Source organism: Gordionus sp. m RMFG-2023, chromosome 2 (assembly GCF_954871325.1).
Source record: "Gordionus sp. m RMFG-2023 chromosome 2, tfGorSpeb1-WG-v2, whole genome shotgun sequence".
In the NCBI taxonomy this organism is placed as follows: domain Eukaryota; kingdom Metazoa; phylum Nematomorpha; class Gordioida; order Chordodea; family Parachordodidae; genus Gordionus; species Gordionus sp. m RMFG-2023.
The window spans coordinates 63430551-63441548 of record NC_088776.1 but is presented as its reverse complement, the minus strand read 5'-3'; positions in this window follow the sequence as shown (position 1 = coordinate 63441548).

Genomic DNA, 10998 nt, shown 5'->3' with positions numbered 1-10998 from the left:
ATTGCCAATAGAAAACAAGATACCTGAATAATAGTTTCAAATGTACAAGTTACGAAAAGATATAAAATCACAGCGCAATTAATAAAGGTTCTGTAATAGCTTGAACTGTAAGATTCAATTATCAATAATTTCGGAACTGGAATACTCTGATTCCATCTTATGCAAGACACTTCTACTGGGATTTTTATTTATACGAATTCTTTTGCCTCTTCTCAGCATTCATATAGAATTGCTTAGAATAATAGCTCAATGATTCAATTTTATACATTAAAACATTATTGATTATAAAAATAAATAGGCTTAGTTTCAATGGATTTATCTCCGCTTTTCCTATAAAACAACTAGGTTTCACATATGAAAAAGATCCGATGAGTTTGATTTTGATACAGTGCGCAGGCGTCATTGATCGGAGTTGGACGAATAAAAAATCAAGCTAACCCATCTGTCGTCTCTTGACAGTATTTGGCGATTAGCCTTTGGATGTTGAGGGCGGGAACGAAAGTTGGTTCTCAAGATTGAAAGGACAAGGACCTCGATGGTGGTAATAATGAACGCTAATACGTTATCTCATATCGAATTACCTATATAGTAGCTTGATTTAAGATTACTACATCAAGTTACGATGATTTGGTTGTGGATATTCGGTATTGACCCAGGAAATAGTTATTTAGCATTTATTAACCCCAAAATATTATAGCTGTCCTGTCGTATGGGGGTTCGGAATCCGTGGAGATTCTGAATCTCTTCAATCTTAAATCCTTTACCGTGGTTGATAAAAATTTTAAAATCCCATTTAACCTGAAATTGATTCTAAGCATGTGTAGGGTATTTAACCTACAAATATCAGCCAACTTTGCCGTGAAACTTTAGAACTACTTCTAATTCATATTAATTTTTGTATGGATTTTTTCATAATAAATTTTTTAAAAAAAATACTAAAATGTCCGTGGTTGAAATTGGCTGAAATTTATAGGATAAATACTCTACACATGCTAGAATATATTTCCGGTTATATAGGATTTTAAAATTTTTTAAATCGCCAAGGCCATAAGAGTGCACTGGAACCTCTGGCGCAAAAAAGGACTTAAAATTTAGAGATTCTGTTAGAAAATTAGGAAAATTTTAGGAGGAAATAGGAAAAACTTATTTATAACTTTGAATTACGATAATGATCAAGTGAAGAAAATTTTTTTTTTAGCTGTTAAAGCTTAAATTCAATAAATTATATGGTTTGGGTAAAAAAATCCTGGTAATATATCTTAGGCATTTATCCACATCATAATAGAGGGAAGCCATTATTAGAACTTTAAATAATCTAATCTTCAAGGGAATAGATAGTTGTCGTGATGTCCAAATTTTCACCAAGGACCTGTACTTTGCCCTGGATTTGTTTAATTTAACCTGCTGATTCTGTTTTGTTCAACCTTTCTTATCAAGTGATACACCAAAATATTTTAAAATAGTCACTTCAGTGATCTAGATGAGAATAATAAGAAGGTTGTGACATTATAATTATAGGAATAAGTTGAGGTTGGTGATCAAAGCTTTGAGGTAGAGGGACATTGATCAACAGTAGAGTTTGGAGTTATCAATTTAAAGAGCTCTCATATCCTCCCAAACAATCCAGTATAATGGGAGTACCAATTATTCATTTGGGCTTTTGGATCCGTTATCAAATTATTCCCTTGCCAGAGTTAAAATATACCCCGTTTCCTGCCAAATGTGAAAAGATTTCAATAATCTAAAGGCTTTGAAAGTATCATTTAAAAAGTTAGTTGTGATTTTTTTTACTAGAAAGTTTTTTCGTATATAACTTCAGAGTTGTTCCTGTATCTAAATATAAAAATGTGGTATCCGTATCTGTATATCTAGATAGATTTTTGATTAAAATATCGGTATCTAGATATTATTTTAGACGATGTATCTGTATATAGATCCATTTAAAAAGTATCTTTTAACAACTCTGTATAACTTAATTTAAAAATTCTCGGAAAAAAATTTGTTTTTTCTTTATTATTTATGACGTGCCTGTGCTCAAAATTAAATAGTATATTTTTCATTTTGGATAAAAATATCAAATTATATTTTGCACCTAATCGTGCTAAATTTAGCAGTCGTATAATTGAATGAAAGTTATAAATAAACTTTTACTAAGATACCTACCTATCTATCATTTTTAGAATATGTTTATGACATTTATTTCTCTATTTACGTGATACGTGATAAAAGCGTTTTCGCCCTCTGGTTGTGGATACAACAGAGCTACGCTAGGTTTTCCTCAAAAATCCATCAAACTGGATAGTTAATTTAGGGGAGGAAAAAAAAATGAGGAGCCCTTCACACGTTTGTGGGCAAGCCGCACGTACTTGTACGCGCAACAGTCCGAGAACTGTCGCTTAAACGTCTATAGGCTAATCAACAAAAGAGATGGGCAAAAACAAAAGCCTATACCCATGAACTGCCTAAATAATTTAATTACTTTAAGGGTGGGTGGTGGCCAATTTTAAGTTTAACATCTAATGTAAGCCTTGATAGTTACTAACAAATAATTGAGAATGTGTTCATATCAATTGAGATTAGAATTTATTCATGAAAATAAGGAAAAGCTAAAATGGGTTTACCACAAATTGTTTAAAAGGTGAAAAATCCAGTGAATAGGCAAAAACTAGTCAGTAATCGGTTTATGACTATCCAGCAAACGAACACCACACAACAAACGGTTATTTTTCCTTTTTCCAGAGAAACAAAATACTCTATGGAGTGATAGATAGATTATATAGCGAAAAAGGTCTTTGATAATGATAAAGATATGAGAGAAAGGAAACTATGACGCAGAAATAGGAGCCAGCTCCGTAAGTTTTAGGAAATTGAAAAGTAATTGTTGGCCAGGATTAACAAAAGGCATTTTGGCTTGATTGTTATATGATAGTCTATCATTCACGGAAAACTCTACCAGCAAAACATATTTACAAACCTCGCCACCCCCCTGTCGACTGGTTTCTCCATAAATGATGTAACAAGCGAACAAAGACTAATGAAAAAAACACTAAGAAAAAGCAAAAGCTCCAGGGCCAGATAATATCACAGCAGAAAAACCAAAAAATAAATAGCATCTATAACAATATCGCTACCTATTTGCCCTCATTTAATAGAAATATGGGAGAGCGGAACTACTGCAGTGGGATGAAATCAAAAATCCTACCTAAGTAACTACCCAAAAACTAAGACCACAAGAAAATTAAGACTTATTGAGCTATAGCCATCACATCCTATAGCATGGAAAAAGCATAACACCCACACCAAAAATACATAAGTATATACAGGCCAAGAAAAGAAAATACTGGATCCAAAATTAATTTAGAAAAATAATCATGCAGAAAAACTAAGTACAAAACCCCTTCTGCTTTACATTTGTGAATTATAACAGAGCTATTGATAATGTTAACCATGCAGTTTTTTCAGAAAATAAGATAAATAAAAGCTGAAGTCAGTGAAGTAAGTAATTCACAGAATAGGTGAAAGACAAAAATCAAGAGGTAAAATTTAGAGATGAAGAAATTAAATAACCTGAAAAATACAGAAAATAAATTATGGGAGGTTTAGGTAATTCGATTTAATTTTTAGTAGTTTTTTTATAGATTTTTTGTTTTTATTTAGCCTTAGGAATTGCTTCAAATTTAAGTTTAGATCCATTATGTCCTTCAAGGCTCTGTAGAACCATAATGTCTTATATTTGCAATATGTTTTCCCATTAAAGGAGTATAACCAATTAATGGCATCAATAACAAGGCTATTGTTACTATGATTTCTTAAAATATGGGCAAAGAAAGTAAGACGTTTCTTTTTTAAAGATACGTGAACCTGGGTATGGTTAGACTTCTTCCAAAGATTTTCATTTGAGATAATATTTGGATAGAAGATTCCATTTATTATTCTAAGGCATTTATTTACAAACGTTTGTAATTTCCTAGTTTCGGTCTTGGTAATCTCCCATGTATCACCGCCATAAAAGAGAATCGGGATGATGGTTGAGTTGAAAATACAGAGTCTTGTGAAAACGGATATCTCTCTAGCTTTCCACAGTTTAAAAAATTTATAAAAAGCCGCCCTAGCATTTTGTAAACGAATTTTTAGTTCTTCTTTACAACTACCTTTATTGTCAATGGTTACACCTAGATATTTAAAAGAATCTACCACCTTAACCAACTTTCCCCCCACCACCAAATTATTCAGAAGAGGCGCCTGGGACGAGGGCATTATCACTGTTTTATCAAAGTTAATGTCCAAGCCAACCTTAAGACTAAAGGAGTTTAATATAGCGATCAAATTTTGGGTTTCTTCCAAACTTTTTGTTATCAAAACTATGTCGTCAGCATAAGATATCACCCTATTTTCCAAGAAAAAAGACTGACTGGAACTTAATTCTAAGAGATTCGCAGTAGCCAGCGTATCTACTATGATTTTATTCATAAGTATATTAAACAAAAGCGGGGAAAGAACACATCCTTGTTTTACCCCTTTTTTTGTCCTAAAAGATGGAGAAACCTTATTATAAATTTTTAAGGAGGCAAAAAGACTACTATAATGTGTTTTAATGCCATATTCGGTTAAAATCTTCCAAAGCTCATCATGGTTAACATTATCAAAAGCACGTTTAAAGTCGATAAAAATAAAGTAAAAAGGTAATTTATACTTCTGACATTTCTGCATTATAATCTTTAAAGCTAATATTGGTTCGTTTATATTTCTACCTGGACGGTAAGCACAAATATACTTAGACAAAAGGTTTGGTGTAGAGGAAAGAATGCGATTTTTTAAAAGAACCATAAAAACTTTTGATGCAATAGACGTGAGAGCGATGGCTCTATAATCCTTGAATTTAGATGGATTTGGAATTTTCGGGAAGTTGCAAAAGATAGTCTTATTCCAATCCGCTGGCATCATCCCAGTCAACCATATCTTGTTAAACAAAGGAAGTAAGAACCGAGAGATCGTTAAGGGAGCTGCTTTCAGATGTTCTCCCGTAATGTTATCTGTACCCGGAGATTTATTATTCCTAAGCTTCTTAATGGCAGCCACAATTTCCGCCGATGAAAAGTTTGCATCCAATTGTCCCCCATTTTGACTAGTGGATGGGATTAAGGTAGGCCTCCTAGAATCAAAGACTCCCATATAGTGGTCAAGCCATAACGCTATCTGTTCGTCAGGGTCAGTAATTAACCTATTATTATCCAGTCTTATAGTTGGAAGTGTCTTGAACACTTTGGCTTTACAAAAATAATTTAGTTTCTTATAGGCGTCGAAAGTTCTATTTTCCCTCATATCCCTGTCTATCTCAAAAGCCTTTTTAGCAATAAAGATCCTTCTATCTCTCCTTAGGAGTCTATGAATTGAGGTCCATAAGTGACCATCGCGCTCACCCCGTAACTTGAGTTGAGCTATCATGCGAGTGGTGTCATCGGATAGCCATTCCTGTCTCGGTGGAGAAATGTTGATGTTTGGGAGATGATTGTAGGCATCAAACAAGTTGTTTTTGAAAGACGCCCAACATTCTTCGACAGATTGAGACTCCGACGAGGATAAGAAAGTTGCCTCTCTATCATTTAAGAATAGATCGAGCTGTAGTTTGACTGCAGGGCGTTGCAGGTAAGTTGCATTTCTCTTCCAGGACAGGTATCTCGGCTGGGGTTGAAGAGAAGGACGCCGAGAGTTTCCCCATAAATTTTTCACAGTGATAGTGGCTCTGATTAATTTATGATCAAAAATATTAATATTTGGCATTACTTTTACATCGATAAACCAACTATGGATGTTCGAGATGATAAAATCGATCTGAGACTTAATATTATTTCTACTGAAGGTTAGGGTGTTTAATTATTCGTTATTATTTCCATAAATAATTTTTTTTTTACTTCATTGTAAAATTAATACAAATTTTTATCCATAAGATGGCGTATTTGTAACAAATAAATATTATTTAAAACATGACCATGTTTACATAAATTTTTTTTGATTTTTATTTCTTCTTGATTTTAAAGATGATATTTTTTGAAGTGTGAAAGGCAAATATATTTTTTTTTCCCAAGGAAATGATTGTCATAATTATTTTTCAGTTTTTCAATATTTAAAACATTATTTAAATTATAAAAATAAATAAGCCTGGATTCGTGTATTCCCTCCCCCCTTGCCGCTTCTCATAGGTGAATACAAGATTTCTCGTAATTTAAAAAATTGTAATGTCCCAATCAAAATCGTTTTGAAATTTAGTTAAAATTTATTGCAAATATATTTTGGCGCTTTATGATTTGGGGAAAAAATATCTTATATTTAATTTTAACTCTTAATCGCCCGACCCCCCCCCCCCTCTCTCCTCATACTTTGAAAAAAAAATTTATCTTTCTCCTATCATTATTGAGAATTATTTTTTTTCCCTCCACGATAACCGGAGACATATTTTATAAAATTCTGGTTGCTGGAATTTTATAGGAATGGACATGTTCGCCAGATTAAATATCCACGAAAACTGCTGGCTTTAATGAGATGAAAACCTTAAAAGAATACCAAACATTTCTCCTTTAAATTATTTTTTTTGGTCGTTGTTTGCCACCACCCTTACTCATCGATCACTTAACTGTGGGAAAAATTATCAGCAGCGATCCAAAGGAATATTTTCATTGCAGTTCAAATTGTAGGAATTTAGATCTAATCTATTATATCAATGTCATCGTATTATTATATTTTAAACATAAATTAGGGCTGAGAGCCCTAACGCTGAGCCCTTGGAATACGCGAAATTTACCCGAACCAAAACTTTCCCCCCTTTATTAAAATTCAGTGTCTAGGATTCAAGAATTGTTTTTCTTTTGCCCATATTATTTTTTAGATTATATTGTTGTTGTAGCTGTTGAAAAAAAGAAGAAATAAATTTAATATAATACATCAAATGTCAGTTATTTTCTGACAGGGGAATTAGTTTTCCTGGTGGATGGGAGGAAAACGAAATCATCACATGGGTTGTTGTTAGAAAAGAACATTCTTTGTTTGGATTTGGAGTGAAGATATGGATTGATTGGGGAAGATTTAATATGTTTATATGTTATATGGGCATAAATAAAGATGAATTAATTCTATTAATGTTTATTATATTTATTTAATATTATTAGAAAGGATTATTTTGTATTGATAAGTATATTTTTGAGAGTAAAGGGCATTTTTATTTGTTTTTTTTTCAATAATTGTATTATCCTAATTCTAAATATGACTATAAATTATTTGTATGGTATAATAAAATAAATTTTAAATGAAAAACAGCTCCGTGAAGTTGGCAGAACGACTTGAGGTACAATTGACAAAATTGATGTCATTATTTAGAGCTTTAATTGCACTTCTATCCGGACATCGGCAGAATGAACCGTTCGTGAGTTATGAGCAAAATAAGAAAGTGTTGACACTTTGCCAAAACCGAATATAAAAGAGATCCTTTTTTGAAACTTGGCAATAATGTAGTATTTGATTTACTCTTTAATATTCTCAAACCCGGATATCCGTATCACTAACCGTAACCGAGCTATACCTATTTAAAAAACGTGAAGTTGGCAGAACGACTTGAGGTGCAATTAACAAAAATTACGCCATTATTTAGAGTCTTAATTGCACTTCTATCCGGACATCAGCAGAATTAACCGCTCGTGAGTTAAAAGTGTTAGCACTTTGCCAAAACCGTAAAAGAGATCCTTTTTTGAAACTTGGCAATTAATTAGTTTTCAATTTGTGCTTTAATATTCTCAAACGGGATATCCGTATCATTAACCGCAAGCGAGTTATATTCATTTATTTGAGAAGCGGAAATAGGTGGAATTATCTATAAAAAGTGAGGTGCAATTAGCGATACATATGCCAATATGTAGCCCTTTGATTGAACATGAAGAGGCTTTTAACGGCATATCAGCAGAATTAACGGCTAGTGAGTTATGAGCAAAATAATAAAGTGTTGGCACTTTGCCAAAACCGAAAATAAATAAGAATAATTTTCGAAACTTGGCAATTATTTAGTATTCGATTATTTGAGAAGCGGAAATAAGCGGAATTCTTCTAAATGTGAGGTGCAATTAGCGATACATATGCCAATGTGTAGCCCTTTAATTGAAAATTAAGAGTCTTTAAACGGCATATCAGCAGAACTTTCGAAACTTGGCAATTATTTAGTATTCAATTTGTGCTTTAATATTCTCAAACGGGATATCCGTATCATTAACCACAAGCGAGTTATATTCATTTATTTGAGAAGCGGAAATAGGTGGAATTATCTATAAAAAGTGAGGTGCAATTAGCGATACATATGCCAATGTATAGCCCTTTGATTGAACATTAAGAGTCTTTTAGCGGCATATCAGCAGAATTAACGTCTAGTGAGTTATGAGCAAACTAAGCTTCGAGACTTCGCTAATCGATGTATAAACCTTCGTGCTATCAATGACCAAAATCTTCAGTTTTGCATAAAATTTTTCCGGCTTAAATATCGAGTTACCGGTTTTTAAAAAATCAGCTCAAACCGAGCCGTTTAACAACACTGAGTATCATCATTCACCATCGCAAGTATATATATATATTCATAATAAAATTGTTTACAAGCACTTTTCACATAAAACAAAATGTAATAAAATAACAAGAGAATATTTCAAATAAAATTTAAATAAAACTAAATATTTATTGTAATTGGTTTGAGAGATTTGTAAAACTTAAATTTTCTTTATTATAGGTTGTCAATTTTTTATATTTCGTTCTTCCGATTAGCGCCTTTCTTATAGAAAAAAATAAGAATGGCATTTGCATTTATTAAAAAAAAAAAATTTTTTTTCAAGTTTTTACCGATTTATAGAAATCCGGGACCCGGAGTAAACAGTTAAACCGTTATAAATATCCGAACCGTAACCGAACCGTAACCGAACCTATATAATAATTTTTTGAAGGAGTAAAAAGTATAACCGGTTCAGTTTTTATGATTTTAGAAATGGAAATAATTTAAATATCCAGAATTATTTTGCTCTCAATAGTAACTGGCGTTTCCCCGTATCTTAAAAATGAGTTATTTCGAATCATAATATATATTTTTTTTTTAGAAAAAAAAAATTGAAGGAAACATCAGAAAAAAATAAAGATTTTAAAAATGTTAAAACAAAAATGGGAAGAAAAATATATAAATAAATTGAAAAAAAATGTTTTTTAGTTTTTTCCACTGGTTTATTTTCCGGGTGGTTTTTTTTTTAACCTTTTTTTTTACATAAGGCTATGTCCTAAATATCAAAAATTGCATAAAAATAATCTCGCGCAATTTGCGCGAGTTTAACGAAAAAAAATATAAGCCATTTTAAACGGAAAATTAAAATGTTGGCCTAAATGATTTTTTCGATTTTGCGCATACTACACGATTCTTACAAATTTTACGATTCGTAAAACTTTAATCTTTTTTTCTTTAAACTTTTGTAATTTGTGCGAAAAGATGGCGATGCAGCAAGTAAAATAAAATGGGAAGAGATAGGGAAGATATATGAATTAAACTATGAGCAAATAAAAAAAAGTTCACAGCTATAAAGTCAAAATTTAATAAATTTTATTCCCTTTCAAAAAAATCAGGTATGATATTATTAAATATATTATAATTTAATTTTATATAGGTTCTGGTGCTGCTATGATAAGCAGTAGGCACTTGAAATTTATAGAAGATTATTTTTGGCTAAAAGAAAATGTGGAAGATATTTGTAAGAATGCAGAGGCAAGTTTTAGTTTGGATCAAATATCTTCACATGTATTATAACCAGGGTTGCCATGTCTCCCCCCATCAGTGGGAGTCTCCCACAATTTTTTAGTTTACCCACATACATCTCATACCCACAAAACTCCCACAATTAGAAATCTCCCACAAAAAGCTCCCACAATTTTTTAATTTCTCCCACAATTTTTTTTTAGCATTTTAATGTTTTTAATATATAAATAATAATTTTGAGAGACAGTATTTGATTATTTATATATTTTTAAAATAAATTTTAAATATTTATTCGAAAAATATGTCTAGTTCTTTTATTTTATTTTTCCGCTCTAAAATATATTTTTTATAAAATTCTCCAATTCTCCACTCGACAGTTTCAAAATTTTTGTGTTAGAAAGAATAGAAGTTAGAACAGTATGTATAATTATTATAAATATATTTTATATCGTTATATAGAATTGCAGTGCTCCACTCAACATTTTCAAAATTTTTGTGTTAGAAGAATAGAACTTTTAGAAGTGGATATTATATCCCATATCCAAACAGATATAAGTAATAAAATGTTCTATTTTGCTAAAAAAAATTTTCGAGGATGAAATGTCAGAAGCATATTTGGGATTAGTTTCACATGTAGGAAATCTACTTCATGTAGTTAATATTCAGTTGCAATCAGTGACCCCTACAACGGGGGGGGGGTCCGAAGCAACTGCTTCTATAAATTTCTATGGGGGTACTTTTTTTTTTTTAAATTTTTTATTTTTTTTTTTTAAATTTTAAAAAAAATTTTTTAATTTTTTATTTTAAAAATTTTTATGATCGATGTTTAGCAAATTAGTTTGTTATCCGATATTTCTTATCATAAAATTATTTTTCCACTTTCAAGATTTGGCGCAAAATTAAAATTTTATCAAAGGGAATAGTAAAAATTTAAATATTAAATCTTATATATAATCATTTATAATTTTTAGATCATTGTCAAAATATGCCCAAAAATATTAACCAAAAAAAATATAAATGCTTGATTAAAAATTGTACATATCATAATATAAGAGATGATAAATGGACAGATCATATTAGAAAAAGACATGGTGGGCTTAATTTTCACGATATAAAGAAAAGCTTTGAAATAGTGGCTTTTAAGAATATTTCTCAAAATTGGACAAATAGCAAAATAATTTTTTTTATTAAATAAGAAGTGAGAAAAAAATTAAGGGATTAAAATCTAAATTATA